Source organism: Elephas maximus, chromosome 4 (assembly GCF_024166365.1).
Source record: "Elephas maximus indicus isolate mEleMax1 chromosome 4, mEleMax1 primary haplotype, whole genome shotgun sequence".
Classification (NCBI taxonomy): domain Eukaryota; kingdom Metazoa; phylum Chordata; class Mammalia; order Proboscidea; family Elephantidae; genus Elephas; species Elephas maximus.
In genome coordinates, this window is record NC_064822.1 from 82,261,978 (window position 1) to 82,289,349 (window position 27,372).

Here is a 27,372-nt window from a genome sequence, read left to right on the forward strand (position 1 = left end):
GGGAATTAGAGCAAATGATAGTCATCCTTATTTACTCTTCCCCAATGTCTATTGAAGGCCAAATATAAATATATCTTTAAATTTTAAAGTGTATTACAAAAGAATGCAGCTTCATATACGTAGTAATTTTCTTACTGTCCATATTGTTTCAAGCCCTGTATTGCCGATTTCTCTGTATTGCTGAAATGGGCATGTGCAACAATTTTCCTGGGCATTAGTTGTGTAGAAATACAAAAAAGGCATTGAAAGGGAATAGAAGGAGAGTATTTGAGAAACATTATCTGGTCAGTCTACCTGTAATGATAAAAATTAACTGGATGCTTGCCAGACGTTCACTTTACTTCATGATATATAAACATAGATAAACCTAAAATTATTTTGAGGATTAGGGTTTTAAAGAATACTCTCTAAAACACATGCTCTTCCACTAAGCCATCACATAATAATTCTTATTAAATCAGCAGTAAAAAATCTTCAACAATTCAGGTTAATAATAAATTAAAAGGAAGGTTTTACTTTGATAATTATATGGTATAGTACCCTAAAACAAGAAGGTTGCTGTAGACTCAAATAATCTCATCAAATATTTAGATTATGCATTCCTTTCATCTCCATTTAGTACTTTGTAAAAACTTAAAAAAATCTGGATGGGGAAGCAATTATTACATTTCATAAAATATATAAACATACACAACCCAAGTCCTTATTTCCCATTTGTCTAGAAATTCCATGGATAGTTTTACTATGCATGCCAGAAATTCTGTAAGGAAAAGACTAAGGCTTAAGGAAAAAAACAGCTCTAAGGAGAAGTACTGTGAGATAGTGCTCTGAATCACCTTGATATTTCTCTGAAAGGAAAATTTTAGAGGATAAAACTTGCCGAGGTAAACCAGAGATTCTGATAAATAGAGCTACTGTAAATGAAATTATGAAAACTAAAGACAGCTCATGTCTACATCAAAATACATACACATTGCTCACACTTTTCAGTAAGATATTCACAAACTATGTCTAAATGAAAATAGCACATTAAAATAATGGATACCATAGCTTATTTTTTGTTATGCCAACTTATTATAGGATATATTACAGACTAAAAAATAAAAAAAAAAGACCCCAGTGAAGCATACTTATATTATCAAATCATTGTCCATAAAAGTTTGTGTGTGTATGTCTGTGTGTTGGAATAATTTTTTTGATGCTACAAAAATGGTTAAACTTTGTTAAAGACCAGTTTACTTGAGAATGTTTTTAAAACTTTGTGAAAGCCTGAACAAAGAGCATTTAAATCTCCTGTTACACACTGAAATCTCATGGCTTAGTAGAGGAAGAATTCTAACAGTGCTTTAGGTAAAAGGTGACCTGCCAGAGCACTTCCAAGAAAATAGTAAGTCAGATTTTGCTGTGCAATTTGAAGATAAAGAAGAGCTGCAGAAACAATCCCAGTTAGCAGACATTTTTTCTTTTTTTTTAATGTAATTTAGGTGAAAGTTTACAGAGCAAATTAGTTTTTCATTAAACAGTTAATATACAAATTGTTTTGTGACATTGGTTGCCCACCCTGCCGTGTGTTAACACTCTCCTCTTCTCCACCCCAATTTCTCTGTTTCCATTCATCCAGTTTTTCTATGCCTTCTTATCTTTGCTTTTGGGTTGGTGTGCCCATTATTTCTTATTCTAGTCAATCAAAAGGTAGGATAAGATTTAATTCCCAAGTTTTAGTTTACGTAAGGAGTAATAGAATAATTCACTTCAAATATGATGACTGGGTGTTTCCCTTTTTTTTTTTAAAGTATCAGAATTGATCTATTTCCCACACTTGTATTAATAACCAATGCATGGAGCACAAGGTGCTTTCAGAGTAGTGAAACTATTTTGCAGGATGCTGTAATGGCAGACATCTGACATTATGCATTTGTCAAAGCCCATAGAATGTACAACACAAATTATGAACCCTAAACTATGGACTTTAGTTATTAATATATCAATATATTTGTTCATCAATAGTAACAAATGTACCACAGGAATGTAAGATGCTAATAATAGGAGATACAGTGTAGAGCAGGGATGGGGGTCTAATGGAACTCTCTGTACTTTCTGCACAATCTTTCTATAAATCTAAAAAATAAAATCTATTAAAAATGCAATATTCTACAATAAGAAAAGTAGTTTTATCTGCCATCAACCTGAATTGCTTATGAAGTCATTGAGAAAACAACCAATTGAAAATTTATAATTTGTCTAGTAGAACACATGTATGGATATAAGCTTTAAAAATATATGTGTTTTAATAAACTGACTGGATAACTATATAACATATTATAAATTTATATTGTATTACATATTTATCCTTATCTTTGAAAATCATTCCATTGGTTATTATTCCTAGAGGATAAAAATACTTATTGCTGTTTTAGTAGATACAAAAAATGAAATTATTTCATAATCATTAAAGATGACATAGGGCGTTTTCACATCTGTATAGAAAGAAAAATGTGAACAATATGGTTATTTAAAATTTAATTTTGAATGTTAAGGAATTATTCCATAGTACTAAAAAATTCTTTTGGCAAATTAGTTCATTACATAAATGGATTGATCACCCCAAAAAGATGATTCAGTGTTTAACTATCTGTTGCTATAGACAATGCATAATTCCTAAAAAAGTATAAGAACTACTACTCAAAATACAAGTTTAAATGTACTCTGAAACACATTTATTTAAAGGTTGGAAATGGAACATACAAGGAATAAAAAAGTCATAAATGATTTCTTATTCAAATCAATACATTATTTTTACCCTTTTAAATGTGGGATTAAAGTTTATCTGAGGTAAATTGTCCTAAGAAATGCATCTGAGTTGAAAGTAAAGAAAATTAATTTGTAAAAGAGATGGACTCATTTAAACAAACTAATATTTCTACCAGAACAGTATACTATCATTCACCTTACTAATATTTCTACTCAATGTAGAAATAGTGATTTACGATAAAAAATCGCTTAAGCCTACCATTCAGCCACAGTATGGCCAACATTAGGTAGCTCATCTTTCCCCCAATCTCCCATATCCGCTCCTATTATTGGGTCTCCATATGAAAGAGGACAATATAACCATTCATAGAGCTACTCTTCCCCAACTGTGATCAATTTTTCACTATTCTTAGATCATTGCATTTGCTACCAAGCACATCTGGTTTTACCTGGTTTGCCAAGGAATGGAAGTAGAGCAAGGAAATCTCTCTTTCCGGTGCATTTTAATTTGTGTGAAATATATATGTTACTGAAATTTACATTACAGTACAGAGGAAAAAAAGAGCTTCAAGTTCTAAAGAAGCTAACAAACTCTGGGTCTGGACAGATGAAGCAGAAACTTGATACTGCTGAATCCTAATTTGGCCATGGAAAGTTAGTAGGAAATTTCAGTAAATTTAAAGGAACTGACAGTGATTCCTCTACCTGGCTATATATGTAAGGGTGGGCAACTTAAAAAACATATATATACATATACTGGTTAACTTATTTTAATTCAACTTTTTTAAAAATTAGGTTCATTAAGATTTGTGTGTTCTTATGCTCATCAAAAGACTTCACCAAAAGAGTATAAACGGAACCTACAGACTGGGAAAAAAACTTTTGGCTATGAGAAATCCAACAAAGGCCTAATCTCTAAAACCCACAGGAAAATCCAATACCTCTACAACAAAAAGACAAATAATCCAATTGAAAAATGGGCAAAGGATATGAACAGATACTTCACCGAAGAAGACAAACAGCTAATAGATACATGAGGAAATGCTCACGATCACTAGCCATTAGAGAAATGCAAATCAAAACCACAACGAGATACCATCTCACCCTGATATTACTGGCATGAATCAAAAAAAAAAAAAACAGAAAATAAAAAATGTTGGAGAGGATGCAGGGAAACTGTAAACCTTATGCACTGTTGGTGGGAATGTAAAATGGTACAACAATTTTGGAAAATGATACGGCGATTCCTTAAAAAGCTAGAAATAGAAATACCATATGATATAGCAATCCTGTTCCCAGGAATATATCCTAGAGAAATAAGAGCTGTCACACAAATAGATATATGCACACCCATATTCATTGCAGCACTGTTCACAACAGCAAAAAGTTGGAAATAACCCAGGCACCATCAACAGATGAATGGATAAACAAACTAGGTACATACATACAATGGAATACTACGCAATGATAAAAAAAAAAAAAAACAATAATGAATCTGAAAGCATCTCACAACATGGATGAATCTGGACGGCATTGTGCTGATTGAAATAAGTCAATCGCAAAAGGACAAATATTGTATGAGACCAATACTATAAAAATTCACGAAAAGGTTTACACAAAAAAAGAAACAATCTTTAATGGTTACAAAGGAGGGGAGGGGTGGGAGGGAAAAACACTAAATACACTATGGATAAGAGGTAACTTTGGTGAAGGGTTAGACAGTAGACAACACTGGGGAAGCCAGCTCAACTTGTCCAAGGGAAGGTCTTGGAAGCCCCATAGACACATCTGAACTCCCTGAGGGGCCAAATTACTGGGCTGAGGGCTCTGGTGACCATAGTCTCAGGGAACATCTAGCTTAACTGGTATAACAGAGTTTATAAAGAAAATGTTCTACATTCTACTTTGATGAGTAACATCTGGGGTCTTAAAAGCTTATGGGTGGTCATCTAAGATACTACACTGGTTTTATCCCATCTTGAGCAAGGGAGAAAGAAGAAAACCAAAGACACAGGGAAAGATTAGTACTACAGCCTCTAGTAGACTTAGTCCAGAACAACTAGATGGTGCCCAGCTACCACCATTGACCGCTCTGACAGGGATCATAATAAAGGATCATGGGAAGAACTGGAGAAAAATGTAGAACAAAATTCTAACTCACAAAAAAAAAGGCCAAGCTTACTAGTCTGACAGAGTATGGCCCCCCGACACCCTTACAGCTCAGTAATGAAGTCACTCCTGAAGTTCACCCTTCGGCCAAAGATTAGAAAGGCCCATAAAACTAAACAAGACAAAACGGGCACACCTGCTCAGGGCAAGGACTAGAAGGCAGGAAGAGACAGGAAAGCTGGTAATGGCGAACCCAAGGTCAAGAAGGGAGAGTGCTGACATGTTGTGGGATTGGCAACCAATGTCATAAAACAATGTATGTACTAATTGTTTAATGAGAAACTTGTTTACTCTGTAAACCTTCATCTAAAGTACAATAAAACAAAGAAGATTTGTGTGTTGACTGATTTAAAAACAGTGAAGAAACGCTTAACATTAAAAAAAAAATTACATCCTTTTGAAACATAATCAATGATAAAAGCATTTAAGCTGACTTAAATTTTTTACCTTCTAATATATTCAATAAAATCTGGATGATGTGGTTTCATAAACAGGTGTTTGCCCAAATTGAGGTCTATAATTCATAGAACCACTGATTGGCTTTTGAAAATGAAGAGGCAAGGAATCTGGTGGGGATTGGAAGGCCAACTGAAGTAACAAGGATCTTCTGAGCTACATAACTCAATTATTTTATATTCACATGTGTACATATATATACAAATATACGTATATAGATATATATTTAAATAAAAATCTCACTAACATTTTTCTTTAAAGGAAGACAGATAAAACTCAAAGTTAGATATAAGGTGTGTTAGGATACATGTGCTTTTGTGAAAAACAGTTAAGTTGCTCAAAACATTAGAAACGAATTGAGAGAGAGTATACATAAAAGGCGAAGCTGAACGAGAGCACGCACGGCAGTAGGTTAAGCAGACTAACGGTGTGTTTAGCCTTGCAGAATAACTTGGTTCTCATTCTGAACTAATGCGTTGGGGATTAGTTCAAAATTCCCTAACTCCCCAAAACATTAGATTTTCTAACCTTTGTATTACTTAAAATATTACGTTCTTATTCCCTGTCTCTTCCCCCATTCTTTCAACTCCTTCAGATAATGACTTTTTTAAGGAAACAATCACATAAGATTAGTACGGACGTAATCCATTGATTATTTTGTGCCTGCCTGATGCTCATGTGTTCATAAACATATATACACATGTATACACCTAGTCCTCACTTAAATCGATTATCTCATTCTGTGACATTTTGCATTTAGACAGTAGTAAAAAATCTACTTCCTGACAATTTTGTGCGTTAACGAGGAGTGAGTTGAGGGGAGAGGAGGAGGAGAGCGAGGTTTATAAGAGGCAGCGAGGCCGCGTGGGCCACCAGCAGTTCATGGGGTGGTGGTGAGGAGCCCAGCTGGCCGCTGGAGCACAGGGTAGGCAGGTGGCATGCAGGAGGTGGGGGTGGCCTGGCCACAAGGAGGAGGTGGGAGCTGGGGCCCCAAGAGTCATGCGGGGAGCTCAGAACTCTCTTCTTCCAAAAAAGCCCCTCTGCCACTTCCACAGCCCCCACTGAGCCCAGGTGGCTGGGCCTCATCTGTCTGCAGCTCATTTGTAGGCATTCTTCTAGCTGATCTGTAATGGTCCACGGTGGGGTTAAAAAAGTCTGATGGGATGGTAAAAGATATTTTAACTGTACTAATTAAGTGTTGCTAATTTGAGAAAAAAAATAGTGCTATTATATTTTGACAACACAATTTCCATACCACAAGATACAACTGTATTTTCTTTTCAGGATCATCCATTTTACTCAGATATTCTGAGCTAGTGGTTAGTACTCTTCAGTCCTACGGGTGGAAAACTTCCATAGAACAGCCTATTTAAATTCTAAGCTGGACTATTTCATTAATTCCTAAAAAAAAGTAGAGATGGCAAATTCCTATCACTTCTCTAACAGCTTATTTTTCCCAAGTTGTTAAAAATAAAACTTCTCCCATTGGCTACTAGTGTAGCACCTAATTGCCATCCAGAGTATTTGGATTTAAAGAGTTAGGCTCAGACAAAAATATCTATCACTATTTGTTGCCTCAAACTATTTACTGACTAGTAAACTCCTTGAAGGCAGGGATTATGTCTTTATTATTCACTATTTTATGAAGAAATCCTAAAAACAAGAGAAAATGGAACTGAATAAAGGCCGTTATACCCAGAAACCCAGTGCCGTCGAGTCTGTGTAAAATAAAATAATATCTATTAACAAACATGGAACTCTAGTATATATTTAATGATAGTGACTATACATGAAACAAATTTAAAACCCTGGGGAAGGAAATGGACGTATTTCTACTGTTTAAGGATTTAGACAGAAAGGCTTATTAGCGATGTTGATAAAACTTCATATTCATTCATTTATGCAAGAGGGCAAAGAAACAACGAATTCAAAAATCTTATCAGCAAAAGAGGGAAACCCTGGTGGCCTAGTGGTTAAGTGCTACGGCTGCAAACCAAGAGGTCGGCAGTTCGAATCCGCCAGGCGCTCCTTGGAAAACTCTACGGGGCAGTTCTACTCTGACCTATAGGGTGACGATGAGTCCGAGTCGATTGGACGGCAGTGGGCTATCGGCATAGGAACAAAGATATTTTAATATACTTATTGTAGCCACAATTATAACAGTAAGTGAATAATTCAATCTGGAAACATGAACAGAAAAAACAGGTAAAGATTATAGGAAAAAGTTTATATCCTTACAAAAGACAACAAAACCAAGCGTTTAAGTGTATAGCTACTCTTCAATGTTTTGGACAAGACAAATGAGAAATGCGTTTTTTCTAATAAGTGGATATACAGTATGTACTGGTTGAATCTTAAATATTTACTATTTAGAGAGTAAAGGAATTTAGTGAGAGCTATGGTTGTCTGTCTTTAGCAGATACAAGATGTTCTTTAGGGTCCCTCTTAGTTCAAAGCTTAATTTTCTATTTAAATAAAGATCTACTATCAGGTCTCGCTTTCTCGTGCTGAGGTAATCTGAAGGAAGGCACAGGAGACATGAACGATGCTATATACTGGCATTTACGCAGGAGTCAGGAGGATTCAACAGTGTGTGCTTGCCCTATCTTCCTCTGGTTCAGGCATGGATTAGGAGATGGGGATATTCCTGCCTTATTGGAAGACAGAACAAAAACAAAGTCCACCATCTTCACTCTATCCATATCCACCCTTTTTCTTACTCCCCACATCTCTTCCCTGAATCACCAACTTCATCACACTAGATAGGAGGGGAGCTGGGTATAAAAAGCATTTAAAGAAAAAAAAAATACATTAAAATTATGGCTGAAAAATTTGTGTTCTCTAAATTCTATATGGTAAAGCATACTGATTCTTTAAGAGAATTTGTGAACTGTTACACTGCCAATACCAGAATAGAGAGGGCTAACAGATGGCATAACCACTTGATACTGCTTTTGTTTTTCTAAATTGTTTAAAATTATTATAAGTGAAATCCTTTTTCCAAATGAAATTGCATATCAAACATAAATACACAAAAGAGTACAAAGAGGTGTGCTATAAGTATAAACATATTTTACACACTCTTAATATTTAATGACATAAGACAAATGAGGTTGTTTGAATTCATCTTAAGAATTTAAACAGGTATAGGGATGAAAATTGCAGTCCTTTATCACCCTTGATTTAGATTTGACTGGCAATATCAAGGAAGACCTGATGTAGAAATAAACAGTAGTCACTTTCATAATCTCACATGAGCAAATACACATAGATCTCAGTTTTCAAAAAGAACATTAAAAAAAAAAAAAGTTGCCGTAGAGTTGATTCCTACTCATTGCGACCCCATGTGTATCAGAGTAGAACTGTGTTCCAAAGGCCTTTCAATAACTGATTTTCTGGATGCAGATTGCCAGGCCTTTCTTCTGAGGCACCTCTGAATGGATTTAAACCGCCAACCTTTAGCTTAATAGTGGAGAGCTTAAGCGTTTATGCTGCCCATGGATTTACAGAGCTACAAACTTCCTGAGTAATAGCACCATCAAGTTCAAATATACATACAGAAATGGTGAATGATTTTTTTTTTTGTCCAAGGACTGCAATCTGGCAAAGTTAACATACATACGATGTGCTAAATATTTGGAATAGAGATTTTAAAACGTGTGTTATATTATATTACAATCTGAAAAATGGTGAATTGTGTACTTTTAGGGTTTCAATCAAGCCTGACAGATCAATGTTATACATGATGTGCAGGAAGAGCATTCGTTTGTTTCTGATTTTTTTTTTTAAGGGACAGGGAATTGCATTTGTGAGGAAAAAATTCAGAAAGCAATTTCAAGGCTCCATAAGTGTTATCTTTATAGCTTAATTTCAACTTCTTAATGTAACTTAAATGTGGAGTTTAAAGAGAAACTAATGTACTGGAGAAAATCTTTCAAAACATACCAGCATGTTTCAATGTGAATAAATTTGCTTTGCACATTATTTTTCATAATGTTTCTTCACAGGAAATTACCAGAGCAACTTGACTTTAAATATGGACTCTCTATAGCATCATCAGCTTTTCTTTCTGGTGTTCTTCAAGTATATTTCATGAAACAGGATCCAACCCCAAAATTTACTGGATCCAGGATAAAATTGCAAATAAAGTTAAAAAAAAAAAAGTATAAATCAAGCTAATGAAGTGTTTAATAAAATCTGTTCCATTCTTACATCTTGACAAATACATCTTCAAAGTGACTTGGAGGGCAGGTTTGAATTTAAAATTCTTGGTCTCCTTAGAGCTCCATGCTAGATCATGGTGGTGCAGCGTGAGCAGGTTTGGGCTTGCAGCCTGTGTCCCTTCTTATCCCACCTCCAGCTCAATTCAAGAGAAGATGAACTGCTTCTGTCCTGGACCTCCTAGCTATGACTGACGATTGACGTGCAAATAGCTTCCGAGAGGTAGGGCCTAGGATGTGTCATGGCTACAGCCCTGCTAGACCTGAGTCTTCAAAGAAGTATAGAAGTTGGAATGAAAGGATATTCCAGGCAAGGTGAATCTAACATGTAAAGCCATAAACTTAATCTTCAAATCAACCAACAAAATCTGTTCATGAGCATTTAAGACTTTTCTGTAAAGAATAGAAGGGATTTTTTTTTTTTTTTTCCTTTTAAAGAGACCCTCTCATCTTTTAAAATTAAAGAACGTGTTCTACTTCTCCTAGGTCAGATGTCAGGTCATTCTACTTTGCAGTCAACATAACTGAGGCAAGGCTGGAAGAGGCTGAAGGAAGAGAGATCTGGCTTCTTTGACTAAGCATAGTTTTTTGGTTCTTCTACGCTGTAGCACGCTTCAGTAGTAGTTCTGTTTTATTGATGAATAGTATTCCTTTGTAGGGGTATATCATACTTGTTTATCCATTTATCCAGGTGATAGACATTTGGATTATTTCCAGTTTGGGACTATTATGAGTAATCTTGCTATGAACATTGTAGCACAAGTTTTTGTGTGGACATATGTTTTCATTTCTCTTGACTACCCAATTCCTAGGATTGGATGTGCTGAGTCATAAAGTTCATGTTTACTTTTTAAAGAAACTGCCAAAAAGTTTTTCAAGGTGGCTGAACCATTTTACTTTCCTGCTAGCAGTATATGAGGATTCCAGTTTCTCTGTACCCTCCAATACTTGTCTCTTGTTTTGATTAGAGCTATTCTAATGAATATGAAGCAGTATCTCATTGTACTTTTAATAAGCATTTCCACACTGACTAATGACACTGAGCATCTTTTCATTTGACCATTAACTATTCCTATTTCTTTTGGTAAAATGTCTAGTCAGATCTTTTGCTCTCTTTTTAAAATTGGGTTTTCTTATTATTGAGTTGTGAGCATTCCCTATGTGTTTGAATTTTAAAGAGTAAAACTTAACAGAGAGACCGTGCAATGGATTAGCTTAACGCTATTAAAGGGTTCATAACAATTAACAATATAATGACAATACAAGAAGAATACAAATATAAATTTCTTTTATATTTGCATAATAAGTAATTTTTTATTTTTAATTAAAAATAAATCTTAACAGAGAAGTGTAATAAGGGTAATAAAAGGCTATGTGTTCTTTTTACCCATTAAGGAATGGGCAGGCCAAGTAAGGCCTCTGAACATTGACAACTTTCATTAACCACTAAAATAACTCTTGGAAAAAAATGAGGACTGGACAGTTAGGGATGATAGCCAGCTCTAGGATGTGACACTTGCTCAAACCTGTATGAGGGTGAAAAAGAGTCAGGGTTAGGGAGGGAGTAACCAAAAAAAACCAAACTCAGTGCCGTCGAGTAGATTCCGACTCATAGCAACCCAATAGGACAGAGTAGAACTGCCCCATAGAGTTTCCAAGGAGTGCCTGGAGGATTTGAACTGCCGACCCTTTGGTTAGCAGCCGTAGCACTTAACCACTACGCCACCAGGTTTCCAAAGGGAGGGAGTAGAGGGGAAGATTTCTCCCCTAATCTCCTTAGTGTTTAACCCATAGAAGTAGGGTTGGGGCTTCACCAGTTCTATCGCAGACTTTGGGGGAAGGTGATTTGGGGAAAGGTACCTTGGGGAAGGTGTTTAAGGTTAGGTGGGAAGGGTTTTCATTTGTCTCCAGAACAGAATCCCAATTGAAGAAGAACTCACCCTGAAGGAAGTAATAGCAGGGGTATACCAAGTTTTTTTTTTTTTTTTACCGGTACTACAGTCACTGGTAGGAGCAACTTTGAGTACATACAATGTGGGGCATCCAGGATCTTTTGATTTGGATACAATTCCACAAAAACTTTAGGGCAGTAAGAAAGAAGTGTATTAAACCCAAAGAGCATGTAAACTTAGACTTAAACAGAATCTTAAGAGATTTATTCAAATGGAAGAGAGCTAATGGCCACTGTATCATTGGAGCATAATTTGAAAGACAAAGAAGTTGAAACTGTTAGAGTTTAAGAGTTTCAATATTTGGCTATTCAAGGAAATGACTTGAGTGGATGAAACCCCCAAAAGGCTGGAAGGTCAGCTGACCTCAGCAGAGATTGTTCAAGACGGCAGGGTTGCCAGGTAGGAGGGGAAAACACATGCTATTCACTTCAGAGATGTTCTGCCTTCAGCAAAAACAGATGAGCCACATGGAATGCATGCCTGTGGAAACACGGGGCTTGCTGCTAGGGGCTCCAAGGCAGAAACTCCTGTTATTCTGACCCACACCTCCTTGAAAATATCCATCCTGGCTGCCATGTCTTGGAAAAGCTTGGGTACAAAAGTAAAATATTACACCATGCTTTAGTGAATCCATGCATGACAGCTATAATGTGATGTACGTAAAGCTGTTATCCCAAATATTAATAATACAGAGACAATTGTTTTTACGCTATTCAAAAATCCAGTCCAACTCAGTGTGATACTTGGACCAGATAGGCAGCTATCTGAGGGGGGTAGAGTGTTGAGAGGGTGTGAAGATGGTATCCTGCTAAAAATTAAAGAATACATTTGAACTTGTTAAATCTTAAGACCTTTTTCACAGGTATGATACTCTCATGCTGTTTCTGTCACATTGCAGATACTGAAGCATATAAATAAGAAACACTTTAAATGTACTAGATTTTGAAAAGGCTTTCTTCATTTTACTCCACACCAATAAATTTTGAACAGCTAGAAGAAAAACATTTTGACTTTTATAATTGAAGCAGTTCCTTAAAGAACCAGATAATGTTTGTGAGAGTCACGTAAGGAAATACAAACTGACAGTGTATCTCCCTTTCCCTCCCTCCTTTCCGACTTTTTTCTACTCCACAAGCCATCTTCATGTACTGCACAGTAATCCATTACAATATGTTCCAACATCTGCCTCCCCATATGATGTATGACCTATTCGATTGACCCTTTTTATGCCGCTCCAGACTTGCTGTTCATTACCGTGGGAGGATGAACACGCTGCATCTATTCCTGAGGTCACCAACCACTAAATACATCTCCATTTGGCAAGGTAAGGAGGATACTGGTTGGAAAGCTCCTGGAAGCTCTTTCTCTATAAGTGGTTACGCTTACATCTTTAATTAGCTTAATTTAGAGCAGAAAAAATACTGATGAAATTTCTTTCAAAGTAACAATAAGAAGAGAAATGCTTGTTTACCGAGGGGGGGAAAAAAACAATTCTTTTGCTACCAAATACGCATTTTTTAATAAGGAAAACTGAGTATGATCAGAAAGATCATTAAAGCAAACACTTCTCTTTGCTTACATTCATAATTGTGAAATCGTTGTCCATTTTATCCCCACAGATTGGGTGTGTGTGGCGGGGGGGCGGTTGATTGTGATCACACCATTAAGAAATAGTAAGGATTCTAACTCAATATAAAAAGCACTTGAGTGTTAGTGCATTTTACATCAGACTATTATTTTGTAAACTATAAAAACACACTCACTTCTAGAGTGCATACTTGCTGGATGATTGAAATTACTTGGCACATATAGAGAGAGTGTCGCTATGAGTCGGAGTTGACTCGACGGGACTGGGTATATAGAGAGAGTAAGTGCAAGAACCAAGATTTTCTCAGTGACTGTGATGTACCGATTACTTGACTAGAAGTGTGCATGCTATTTAATAGATCACAAGAATTCTGTGTGTCCAGTGAGGGAAATAAAAGCTCACAGTGCTTCAGAGGAGTCCTTGGGTGGTGTAAACGGTTAAGGCGCTTGGCTGCAAATCAAAAGGTTGGAGGGTCAAGTCCACTCAGAGGCACCTTGGAAGAAAGGCTTGGTGATCTAAATCTGAAAAATCAGCCATTGAAAACTCTACAAAGTACAGTTCTACTCTGACATATGTGAGTTTGCCATGATTCAGAATCCAGTCCGTGGCAGCAGGTTTGGTGCTTCAATTACCTACCAAAGGTTAAGCAACTAAATATCAGAAGTCTGAGTACCCAGATACAAACTTAACATATACGTAGTGATAGTACTATGGAAAAAAGTCGTCCAAATTTAAACATTATCTAAGGAATTCTTCTCCATCTATTGCAGTGGGGTCTAGATGGGACTCCCCTACCTATTGGCCAGTGGAAACAGGCATTTTCCCCAGACTCTGAGTCACTAATGATAATTTCCAAGGACAGGGCTAAAGGCTTCAGGAGTGAGAGATTTCTTAAATCACTATGAACAGAACTCTACTCTCCCAGAAAAAAAGCACATGGCCATTTAAGTTTAAGTTCTTGTTTTGTTTGACTGCTAATACTAAGAGGCAGCAAATATGATGGGTTAAAAAAAAACAAAAACTTCTTCCTATGGATTGGTTTAAACTCAGGAAAAGTGTGCGTCAGGGTTGTATTCTTTGAACATACTTATTCAACCTGTATGCTGAGCAAATCATCCAAAAAGCTGGACTCTATAAAGAAGAATGAGGCATCAGGATTGGAGGAAGACTCATTAACAACCTGTGATATGCAGATGATACAACCTTGCTTGCTGAAAGTGAAAAGCACTTGAAGCACTAACTAATGAAGATCAAAGACCACAGCCTCCAGTATGGATTATACCTCAACATAAAGAAAACAAAAATCCTCACAGCTGGACCAATAAGCAACAACATGATAAATGGAGAAAAGATTTGAGGTTGTCAAGGATTTCATTTTACTTGGATCCACAATCAACACCCATGGAAGCAGCAGTCAAGAAATTAAAAGATGCATTGCATTGGGCAAATCGGCTGCAAAAGACCTCTCTTTAAAGTGTTGAAAAGCAAAGATCTCACCTTGAGGACTAAGGTGCGCCTGACCCAAGACATGGTGTTATCAATTGCTTCCTATGCATGTGAAAGCTGGGCAATGAATAAGGAAGACCAAAGAAGAACTGACACCTTTGAATTGCGGTGTTGGGCGAAGAATATTGAATACACCATGGACTGACAAAAGAATGAACAAATCTGTCTTAGAAGTACAACCAGAATGCTCCTTAGAAGCAAGAATGGGGACACTTAGTCTCAAGTACTTCGGACATGTTATCAGGAGGGACCAGTCCCTGGAGAAGGACATCATGCTTGGTAAACTAGAGGGTCAGTGAAAAAGAGGAAGGCCCCCAACAAGGCAGATTGACACAGTGACTCCAACAGTGGACTTAAGCATAACAATTGTGAGGATAGTGCAGGGCCGGGCAGTGTTTCGTTCTGTTGTACGTAGGGTTGCTATGAGTCAGAAATGACTCAACAACAACACAGTCTAGTGGGCTAGGAGTCCAAATTCAGCACATAAGATCCAGCGGAAGGCTTTCTCTGTCAGCTCTGGGGGAAGATCCTTGTCATCGATCTTCCCCTGGGCTAGGAGCTTCTCTGTGCAGGAACCCTGGGTCCAAAGGATGCACTCTGCTCCCTGGAACTGCTTTCATGATGGTATGAGGTTCCCTTACCCTTTGCTTGCTTCCCTTTCATTTCTTGTAAGATTAAAGGTGGTGCAGGCCACACCCCAGGGAAACTCTCTTTACACTGGATCAGGGTGTGACCCGAGCAAGGGTACTACATCCCACCTAATTCTCTTTAACCACAGGCAAAGATTATGATTTATAACACATAGGGAAGTCACAAAATGGAGGGCAACTACATAATACTGGAATCAAGGCCCAACCAAGTTGACACACATTTTGGGGGGGACACAATTCAATGTATGACATATACCATGGACTGCCAGAAGAACAAACAAATCTGTCTTGGAAGAAGTACAGCCAGAATGTTCCATAGAAGCAAGTTTGGCATACTTCTCACACAGTTTGGACATGTTATCAGGAGTGACCAGTCCCTGGAGAAGGACATCATGCTTGGTAAAGTAGAGGGTCAGCAGAAAAGAAGAAGATCCTCAACTGGCACACAGTGGCTTCAACAATTGGCTCAAGCTTAACAATTTCAAGGATGGCACAGGACCAGGCAGTGTGTCCTTCTGTCTTACATAGGGTTGCTATGAGTTGGAACTGACTGGATGGCACCTAATGACAACAACAAATGGATCCCCACCCCCTTCTATTCTTCCCTTTCCATTTTTTTCCCTTGTAAATCTTTAAGATCAAGAATATATTACATATTAACATTAGTGTTGTTTCTTTGAGTACACGATTATGATAAATGAATCTAAATTTCATGGGAAATCTTGACAAAGAATGATAACAGCAGCAGCGATAATAATCACAATAACTAAAGTTATGGTATGTTTACAGTGTGCCAGGCTCATGCAGTATCTCTCTTCTAAATAACCCTAGGTAATAGTTACCATTCTTATTTTATGGAGGAGGATATAAGGTCCAGAGAAATTAGAAGTTATTTGTCCAAAGTCACACATGTAAGAGACAAAGCTGAGATTAGAACCTAAGTGTTTTTTTAATTTTCTACAGAGCTCATACTCTTAAGCACCATGCCTTCAGAAAATCTTTTGGTCATTTTAATACAGTAATAGGGTCTAGTACCTTGCAGCAAAGAGGTAGGCAAGCCTGGGGAAGGTGATTTGTTTAATTTTTTTATTGTACTTTAAATGAGGGCTTACAGAGCTAGCTTCTCATTAAACACTTAGTACACATATTGTTTTATGACATTCATTAACAACTGACGACATGGCAACACTCCCTCTCCTCGATCTTGGATTCCCCACTACCAGTTTTCCTGTCCCCTCCTGCCTTCTAGTCCTTGCCCCTGGACTGGTGTGCCCATTTAGTCTCGTTTTGTTTTATGGACCTGTCTAATCTTTGGCTGAAGTGTGAACCTCGGGAGTTACTTCATTACTGAGCTACTAGAGCCATATTCTTGGGGTTTTTCCAGTTTCTGCCAGGCCAGTCTGGTACCCTCTATTCTGATCCCTGTCAGAGCAGTCAGTGGTGGTAACCAGGCACCATCTAGTTGTCCTGGACTTAGACTGGTGGAGGCTCTGGTAGTTGTGGTCCATTAATCCTTTGGATTAATCTTTTACTTGTGTCTTTAGTTTTCTTCATTCTTCCTTGCTCCCAAAGGGGTGAGGCCAGTGGAGTATTTTAGATGGCCACTCACAGGTTTTTAAGACCCCAGATGCTACTCATCAAAGTAGAATGTAGAACATTTTCTTTATAAACTATCTTATGCCAATTGAGCTAGATGTTCCCCGAAACCATGGTCCCCAGTGCCCCATCCCAGCAGTTTGGTCCCTCAGGGAGCTTGGATGTGTCTATGGAGCTTCCATGACCTTGCCTTGCACAAGTTGTGCTGGCTTCCCCAGTATTGCATACTGTCTTATCCAGGGAAGGCAGTTTTAAGAGTACTTCTGACAGAAGGTTGAGTTTATCTGATAAGAACTGTACAACTGGGGATGAAGGGAAAGAAAGAAGCAAGAAGTGGTCTATGTAGAAACTTCTTCCTAGCATCTTACATCCTTTTTTCCTCCTCTTGGTCACTGCCAGTAAAAAGCTATTTCAGTTTGATTTTGTTCTAAATTAGCTAATATTTGTCTTTTTCTTTTAACCATTTCAAGAATTTTAGGGGACAACCTTGTGAAATACAAAGAAGTTGTTATACTTATTATTGTCTTTTGCCATTCATTCCTGTACTCACTCAAAAAATTTATAAAGCACCAGTTTTATTCTAGGTCCTCAGCTCACAGATCTTACATTCTGGTGAAGAAGAAAATCATCAATGAAATAATTACATAAATGAAATGTAAAATTGCAAATGTAATACCCAGTACAAAAACAGAGGTACATGATGTTGAGAGAGCATGTAAAAGAGAGATACAAGATAGCTGAGCAGAACAGGGACAGCTTCTCTGTAAATAAAATTACTTGGAGGTCAGGAGATGAGATGATGCGTTAGGCGATATGCCAATAAGAAAAAGTACTGGCAAAACAACCTTGTGGGGGAGAAAATGTGGCTAGTATGAGACATTGGAAGGCCTGTGAGGCTCCGGTGTGGCAGGAGGGACGTCTGCAAAGATAGACAAGAAGCTATAGCACTTTAAGAACAGGAATGACATATAGGCAGTTACAAACATCCGATTTATGACAACTCGTATTTGCCCTTTAATGTTATGTGAATTTGCCCTCATTTTGAAAGGACTGCACAAACCCCTACTCCCAATGAATCATCACAATCACCTTCACTCACCACACACACATCTTTTAAATCAGTGAGTAGGCTTCCAGCCTTTTCTCACTAAAGTAGGGCTAAATAAGAACTGCGTGCACCTGTTACAACTTACATACATATCTTTAAAGACACACTCAGGATCTCGTTCGTAACCCAGGGACTGCCTGTAATTAGATTCGCATTCCCATAAGATTACCCTAGATATAATATTATAAAACTGATTGGAAGAGTTTAGTACACCTCATGGTGGCCCCATGTGTGTCAAAGTAGAACTGTGCTCCATAAGACATTCAATGACTGATTTTTTGGAAGTAGACTGCCAGGCCTTTCTTCCAACATGCCTCTGGGTGAACTTGAATGTCTAGCCTTTCATTTAGCAACCAAGAAAGTTAACTGATTATACCACATGGGGAATAGCATTTACCTAATCGCTTTTTTAAATGATATGAAATTGATTCAAAATCAATATAGAATATAGATGGATAATTTTCAATGTTCTGAGTCTCATTGTTATTTAAATACTTGATCATTCTTGTATAATTTATAGTGAGATTTTAATCACATACAATCCTATTTTTAAGAATTTAATTACATAAAACTCAATTGATGGACACTAATTTTTCTAAGCCATTTGAAAAAGAATAAGACAAGTATAGTAAAAATGCAAAGCAATTTGCAATGTGCTTTGACTTTCATTAGCTCTTCTCATCACAACAGGCTTCCTTTTCAATTGCACAGGACATGTACCATGTATCTCACGTATCATCAAAGGAGTCCACAGAAATAATCAACCATTGTAACTTCTGCTCTCCTGTAATAGATTGATTCATTCAGTAAATATTTATGGAGCACCTACAATGGACCAAGCACTGTTCTAGACACTTGGGAAATATTTGTGAACAAATATGTCTACCTTCACAAAATGATTTTTATTTTATTTTTTTCCATAAGACGACTTGCAAGTATTTAATCTTTCGTTACAGCCACGCGGATATTGTCTAATATTTTTCCATCTGACGCTATATATTACTTATGATTATGAATCGACTCGACGGCACTGGGTTTTGGGTTTATTAAGATTGATAATTTATACATCTATGATTCTTAACATTTGTAAATGAATGTTGCTTTTGAGAGGACTGAAGTCATTCCTTAAAGTATACGATTGAGAGGGCATTGGGGGGAAAAAAAGTCACTGTTTACCAGGACCATGTTCAGTTTTATTTCTTTAAAATAATTTTCTTACTGTTTTGTTTGCATGTGCTGGTTCACTTTATAAAATTAACTCGAGAGCACATCCTTAAAGGGGGAAGAAGTATTGTAATTTTAAAGTAAGGGGAGCTTGGGAATGCTGGATTATTTAAAAAATGTTTACTAAAAACTACCCCAGGCAATGAAAACAAATGTAAATAAAAAAGAAAAGAGAACCTGGTTCTAAATCAAACAAACCAGCAATGCCCCTTTTGAGTTAATGGTTGCTCTGAAACAGCAGCTTGGAGATCATCCCGACCCTTCATTGGCTTTGCAAAAAGCATTTTCCGGTTCCATAGTAAAAGGTAGTTCTCTCTTCACGTTCCCCTCCTTCTCCAAAGCCAGCTTCTTTTTCATATTCAGATGACTGTTTCTAAGCTCAAGCCGGTTTCGACTGTCACTCTTTGCATCAAGGGAAGATAGATGGGACACACCAAGCCCAACCTAAATGACCTTTGGATGTGACAAGAGTTTTAGGTCAGTCTTGCTAAATGGAGGCCTTGGTGTATCGAGACATGCCTTGGGGTAAAATTTACGGTGAATTTATTATCTCCCAATGCCCTTTGGACTGCTTCCCACCATCAAACACCATGGCAGCACTTGGAACAGGAAGAAATACATTAACTGGAATCTGATCGTTTTAAAAGGTTACAGCTGCCCAAATATAATTTAATTTCATACTTGCCCTTTGAGGGTTTGGTGTATATTTTCATTTTATGACTGCGAATGATAAAGCTCTTAAGATTCCAGGCAATAAAAAGAGAAAAAAAGTATTTTAAGGGTTAGAAGTCTATTCAGTTCATACTCAATGAGTAAAGTGACAAATTAGCTTTTTTAAAAAAATCTAACATTTCTCTTTTTTATTTGGACCATCTCTTATTCCTCTTCTGATTCTGCATTTCCAGTTTTGGATGAAATCAGTATAAGAACATCAAACTCATATCACAGTCAATTTGAAATTAAAAAGAGTGATAAAAAATTGATGATAAAGTCAATCTGATTTAAAGTGAAAATATTTCAGTATTGAACACATATATTTTTCCAGTAGCATTTTCTCTCACATAATTGGGACAATTTACCCATTAAGGTATCTCAACATCATATCAACTTACCATTGATTCTGTACTTTATTTTTCCAATACCTCACATTTTCTAAAACTTTAATAAAAGGTTCACACAATTCTCGATAAATATCATGTCATATTCTCAATTTAGTTTATAAATATTACTATTATTTTATTGACAGAGTAAGATACATGCTATTATTAATGATATAAAATAATCAGAAAAAAAATCAAAAACAAAGTTCAGATAAAAATCACCCACAGTATATCATTTTAACCACTGAGGGAAGAAAAAAACTTTTGCTCTTTTCCTTTAACTCAATGGTTTGCCAGAGACTTAACAGTTCTTCAAATATCAATCCAATAGAGTTTGAGGCAATGCGTATTTTGGATTTTGGATTTACTAGTAGCAAAGAGAAAGCCATGCTGTGAAATTTTTAATCCATATAGGTCAAACACAATTTAAAGCTTCGTGTATACGTGTGTATATAGGCACATCTGCACATTCATTCCTTCTTTCCTTTCGTCAATGAATATCTCTTGAGAGTTATTGATCTAGTTTCTGTGAAGTTTCCACTTTTTTTAAATACTTATAATTATTTCAAAAGGTATTCACAAAATATAAACAGCAGAGAAACACAAAGAATCATCATTTAAGTATTACTATAATGCTTTTTTTTTATAATGCTTAAAAACACTAGGCAACAATAAATATTATCTAATACCTTTTGTTTTAGCAAATTTTAATTTCATGTGTTATGTTATTATATTAGTGTTCTGCATGTTGTTTAAGCTGCATAACAATCCTATTGGGCAGGTGATATTAATAGCCCATTTACAGATTATGAAATGTAGTACAGCAAGTTAAAGAACTTGCCCTAGGTTGTAAACTAGTAGTTAAATTTACAGAGACTCAGACATAAATGTTCTTAATACTACTCTATTCTCTTAACCACTTCCCATCCTGGATGGTAAGGGGAGATCATACTTGCTCATTTACTCTTTCATTCATTCATCCCTCTTTCATTCAACAAATAGTAAAGGCCTGCCCAAAGTGGGAAAAGAGAAAAAGTAAAGACTACCTAGGAATCAATTTCCAGAAGTTTTATTAAGCAACCTTCGCTTTCATTTCTTAAACATTTTGGCCTTTCTTCTCAAGAAAGAATTAGGAAAAGTGGAAATTAGCTAAATGTAGATTACAAAGATTTTTGAAAATCCTTTCAAAATTTAGACTTGATCTCTTTATATACCTACTATGTTTATATGATATAAAGAGCAAATAACAAATGGTTGAGAGTGGAGAAGAATAGGTAGCCAGGGGTCACCACCTACCATTTCAGATAATAGGAGTATAAAGTGTTGATAGTAGGCTATTATATAAACATGGTGAAAAGCAGTTCTATTTCAGCTGATGCTAAGAAACCAATTGTGCAGTACACTCTTAGTATAAAAGTAATGAGAGCCGTGCTTCGACTTTGATATTTTTCCTTGTCAAGGGAGCTCACGCTTCCTTCCTAATCTCTGAAGCTTAGTTTGAAAACATCCAACTCTATTGGGAGAGGGCGTGAGAGTAAGGGCTGTTATTGGTGTATGGGCTAAGTGAAAGCTTCTGTGACTAAAATTTAGGGTGTCATCAATTCTGTTTTGACACACACAAAAAAGTCCAGATAGCTTTTTCTCTGACATTCTTCATCTTTGCCATTTGGTATTCCCAATTCCAGCTCTTGACTTACCTGCTCAGATCTGGGTTGCTATTATAATGGTTTTGTCAACATGCAAATATTTCTAAACTAGTTCTGTTCCTTATTTTTTTTGCCATTGTGGGAGAACAGAAAAGTAGCTAAAAGTCCAGAACTTGATGAACAAGAGTGAGGAGGAAAGAACTGAAAAAAAGAGAAGGGAGAGAAGAGAAGACAGGGATTAACAGAAGAGGGCAGTTGAAAGCATGGGGGTTGGAGAAAAACAAAGAAAAAAGGAAGATAGATAAAAGTAAGAGAGAGAGAGACTGATTAAAAAAAACAGGAACAGAAAAATTTTGGTAAGTAAATTCCTGTTTAAAATCAGTTTTTGGTGCCCATCTAGTTGGCTGTGTAATTGAAAATTAAAACAACATTCTTTTTTGTTCCATAATTAGTATCATGAAGCTATTTTCTATCAAATTGTTATTTATTTATTTATGTTTGGATGGCTCTGCTTTTCTTGTGTGTAAGCATGTTCTTAGGTTGCCTATGAGATTATCTAGCACTGGTCTGACTTACTCATCTTCCTTCTCATTCCAGGTAGATGTACTGGGAATAATAAAAACTTCCTAACTGAATCTTCTGAGTAAGCTTGACTCTCCTCAAGCTTCCAAAGCTTTTCATTTTAAATGTCTCAGGTCAATAAATGTCTCATCACTCTTCTTCCATACTAGTGTAGGAATAAATGTATTCATGAATCAGAGAAGTCTATTTGCAAGGTGCAAAAGTTCCTTCTGGGGCTTCTGATTCTTCTACTAGTGCTTATTTTACTTCATTTTATCCCTTCCTCCAGGAGACATAGATAGGACAGCTATCGTACATGCATTTTACAAATAAGAAAACTGGCATTCTGGTCAGGTTAAATGGCTTGACAGCAGATTCACACATCAACTCAGAGGCAGGCTGAGACTAGAACCCTGCATTCATTGCTATATTTGTTTAGCAATATGGGAGGCTAGAAGGGGTCATGACAATTAGACCAACTACTTTGGTTGCCTTTAAAATGCCCTAAGTGTCCATTCTTATCAAAACTCTCCTCATTATAACAAGACACTACAATTTTTCGGTAACACAATGGCTTCCCCTTCAAAGAGGAAAGTTTGTTATTTTCACAAGTAACTATCAGTGTCATTGGGCGGGGGGGAACCCTCTAGTAACTCCTGTAGAATGTAAAGATATAGAGAAATAGGTTTTTTTTTTAATCTTTAGCAAGAATTGAAACATAGGTGATTTGTAATCTGACATGTAGAAGAAAAGGTTTTTATACTGTTGAGTTATTTTGTCTGCATAAGGACTTTCTTCTTGCATTAAATAAAGGAGCTTGGCTCCCAAAGCAGATATTCAACCCAAGCTGAATTAAGATGTATTTCTTCATTTGCCATATACCTTTGTACTGCAGAACATAATCGCTGTATCCAAGAATATTACTTTCTAACTTGAAATATGGAAGAATTTGGTAGGCTTATTTCTAACAGTGGAAAACTCCTGAATTCAACAGATAATGATGAGGGTGATTCCAGCTATTTAGGGATGAATACTTATACCATGCTGCTATGCTAAGCATTTTACATTTACCATCTCATTTCATCTTCACAACACCGTTATCACAGATGAATAACATCCTTTTTCAAAAATAAAGAAACTGAGGAAGTTTCAGTAACTTGACCAAGGACACACACACAAATAAGTTCTTTATAAGCTCATAACCCATTATAATACATGTCTTAGTTACCTAGTATTGCTATACCAGAAATACCACAAGTGGATGGCTTTAACAAAGATAAATTTATTCTCTCACAGTTTAGGAGGCTAGAAGTCCAAATTCAGGGTGCCAGCTCCACGGGAAGGCCTTTTCTCTTTGTTGGCTCTGGGGGAAGGTCCTTATAATCAGTCGTCCTTGGTAAAGATTCTTCTCAGCACAGGGACTCAGGGTCTGAAGGACACACTATTTTCCTGGCTCTTGTTTCTTGGTGGTATGCGGTCCCCTTGTCTCTGCTCACTTCTCTCCTTTATATCTCAAAAGAGATTGACTTAAGCCTTTCCAGCCAACGTGACACCATAGACAGAAGCACCACACTGTCTCTCCACAACAAAGACCCAAGAAACTAAGTAAAACAGAGACAAACATGATTCCTGGAACCTGGAATCTGTCAAATGAAGAGATAAAGAACTCAGGAAACACCAAATGGAATAAGAAACTGGAAATGACAGAGAGCCACAAGAGATATGTGCAGAGGTCCTCTATCAGCTAATGCAGCATGGATTGCCATCTTGGACTCCTGTCGAGGGTTGGCAGACAGGGAGCACGGGAAAGCAGCTTCACAGAGCTCCCGGCAGAAGACAGAGCACCTGGTAACCAGTGATACGCACTTTCCCACCCCCCATTCTCTCTCTGCTGCTCTACCTCTGAGCTTCCTGGCTGGCTACAGTGGCTTCGCTGGCCGGGAAGTGCAGTATCTGTGCCACTTGGATTTGCCCCACCTACATTAGAGATCAGCGGACAGGGAGTATGGGAAAGCAGCTTCATGAAGTTCCCAGCAGGAGACACAGCACCCAATAACAAGTGATATATGCTTTCCTAACCCTCACCCTACTTCCCCCGCCACCCTTCAGTCTCCTTTGCCTCCCACCACGCACAGTCTCTTGGCTGGGAGGCAACTGCTTTGGCCCTGGGGCTTCTTGGATTCACCCTGCCCACACTGGCTGGCTCCCTGAGCTGGTGTTGCTTCTTCCTGTTTCTTTTGATTTCTTCCGTGCCTCCCACCACTTCTCCCTCCTTTGTCTCAAACACCTGGCTCCATGTGCCATCTTTGCTTCTTTTGAAAGGCTGTGAAGCCCTGCTTGACTGGGGAACCACTCCTCCAGCCCACGACACCACACTGGTGGGATCCCTGGGGCTTTTGTTTGTTTTACTTTCTTCTGTTCTGTTTTGTTTGCTTGTTTTCTTTTTCTTTTCATGGCTTGGGAGTGCCTTCCAGCCAGGCTGCACTGCACACCTTAGGAGCCACTCCCCCAATCTGTGCAGCTGTGTAGGTGGGATACCTGGTGGCATTTCTTCTTTTCTTTCATTGTTTTCTTTTTTCTTCTTTTTCTCTGTCTATCTTTCTTCATTTCCCAGTTCTCATCTCTCTATACTTATATACTTCCTTTCCTGTTTCCTGAATACCTGGTGCTGTGTGACATCTATACCCCCTCTACCAGGTAATACTGCACAGCCTGGGGGCTACTTCCCTGTTCTTCAAGGCTCCACCAGTGGGACCCCTGGGGGCTTATCTTTTTTTTTCTTTTCCAAATTTTTATCTAGTTATTTCTTTTTTCTTTTCTTTATCACTTTTTCTTTTTTCCATTTTCCTTTTCTCCATTTCTCAGTTTCTCATCTCTTCACTCCAACAGCAAGCTCCCTTAGCACGCTTTTTTTTTTTCTTTTCTTTGTTTATTTTTGGCTCCTGTTTCTCCTCACTCTCCTCTTTCCCATACCCTTATTAGCTCCACACATCACAACATCCCCCTTCTTTTCTGCCTACCTGCACTGTACACTAAACATCATACCCCTGAGCAGCACAGGCACAGCCTGCCAGAACCTGACCAGTACTGACTCCTGGTCCACCCTCTCGGCCCTATTATGAGCCACAAACAACCCATCCCAGCTCCCCACCTTCAGCTGGACCTGCCCTGCTGCACCATAGCTGAGTGACTGGCCCTGCCCATTGGACAAAGAGGTGAAAAGTATTGTGACTACAGACAAGCAAACAACAAAGAACGCATAGCCGCCTGCTCAGACATAACCAAATAAAACATAAAAGCAGGATGAAACAAAAAAAAAAAACTACAATAAAAAAATGAAGAAAATAACTACTGAATGACCCAAAGACAGCAGACAATATCAAAACATAAAAAAACAGGACAGGATGGTTCCAGTAGGCATCCAAAATAAAATACCAGATGACTTTCCAGTAGAAGAAAAGGCACTAGAACTACCAGACAGGGAATTCAAATCTCTAATATTCAGAGCAATTCAAGAGTTGAAGCAAAAAGCAGACAAAAATGAGGAAAGAATAGGCAAATTTCTGGAAAAGACATAAAAATTCACGGAGAATACAGACAAAAAATTGAAGAATGCAGGATAATAATACAGGAACAAAATGCCAAAATAATCTCACAACTAGAAATCATACAAAATCAATGATTAGAAATCCAAAAGATAAACAAGATTTCAGAAATGGATAGTGTCATAGAACGGCTGAGAAGCAGGTTTGAAATGATGGAAGACAGGGTCAGTGAAATTGAAGACAAATACGTGAATACAACTTTGTTTGAGGAAAAATCAGAAAAAAGAATGAAGAAAAATGAAGAAACCCTGAGAATTATATGGGATACAGTCAAAAGCAAAAATTTACAAGTGATTGCAGTTCCAGAACAGGGAGAGAAAATGGAAAACACAGAGAGGAATTGAAGAATTGCTGACAGAAAACTTCCCTAATATCATGAATGATGAAAAGCTGACCATCCGAGGTCAATGAATCCCATATAGAACAGGCCCCAAAAGAAAAACTCCAAGGCATATGATAATCACACTTGCTAAAACCAAAGACAAAGAGAAACTCCTGAGAGCAGCTCGAGAAAAACAAAAGTCACGTACAGAGGAGAAACAATAAGACTAAGCTCTGATTATTCAGCAGAAACTATGCAAGCAACAAGGCAATGGGATGAGGTATATAAAACCTTGAAAGAAAAAAAACTGCCAACCAAGAATAATATATCCTACAAAACTTTGATTCAAATATGATGGTGAAATTAGGACATTTCCAGATAAACAGAAATTAAGGGAATATGTAAAAATGAAACCCATCTTGCAAGAAGTATTAAAAGGAGTCCTTTGGTCTGAGAACAACCAACTTCAGACCACAGCCTGAATCTATGACACAAGATTGTACCAGCCAGATACCAACCTAGGAAATGAACTCTCAAGGACTATCCAAAACCAAAAGAATTTCAACAGGGAACCAGAGAGGTTAATCTGTAAATGATAACAACATCAGAACAATAAAAGAAGGAATACATGTTGTAGGTACAGAACTTTCTAATGGAGAGGAAGGCAAGGTGATACCAAGTAATAATAGACTAGTTCAAACCTAGGAAGATGAGGGTAAATTTCAAGGTAACCACAAAGAAAGTTAACAAACCTACTCATCAGAATAAAAGAGAAAAACAAAGTCTCAATAAAAACAAAACCTACAAAAAACAAAAGAAATCCACAAACAAAAGCAACTCAGCATAGGAGAGTAAAAGGAACAAAGAAAATGTCAGCACCAAACACACAAAAAAAAAAACACTACAAAATGACAGCAA

The 27,372-nt window shown here is 37.3% G+C and overlaps 1 protein-coding gene across 21 annotated transcripts in view; it reads right to left on the reverse strand.

The window, feature by feature from the left end:
- The window catches only part of SOX5 (SRY-box transcription factor 5), a 1,155,824-nt gene that overhangs the window by 73,655 nt on the left and 1,054,797 nt on the right, over positions 1-27,372 (reverse strand). The window lies entirely within an intron of this gene.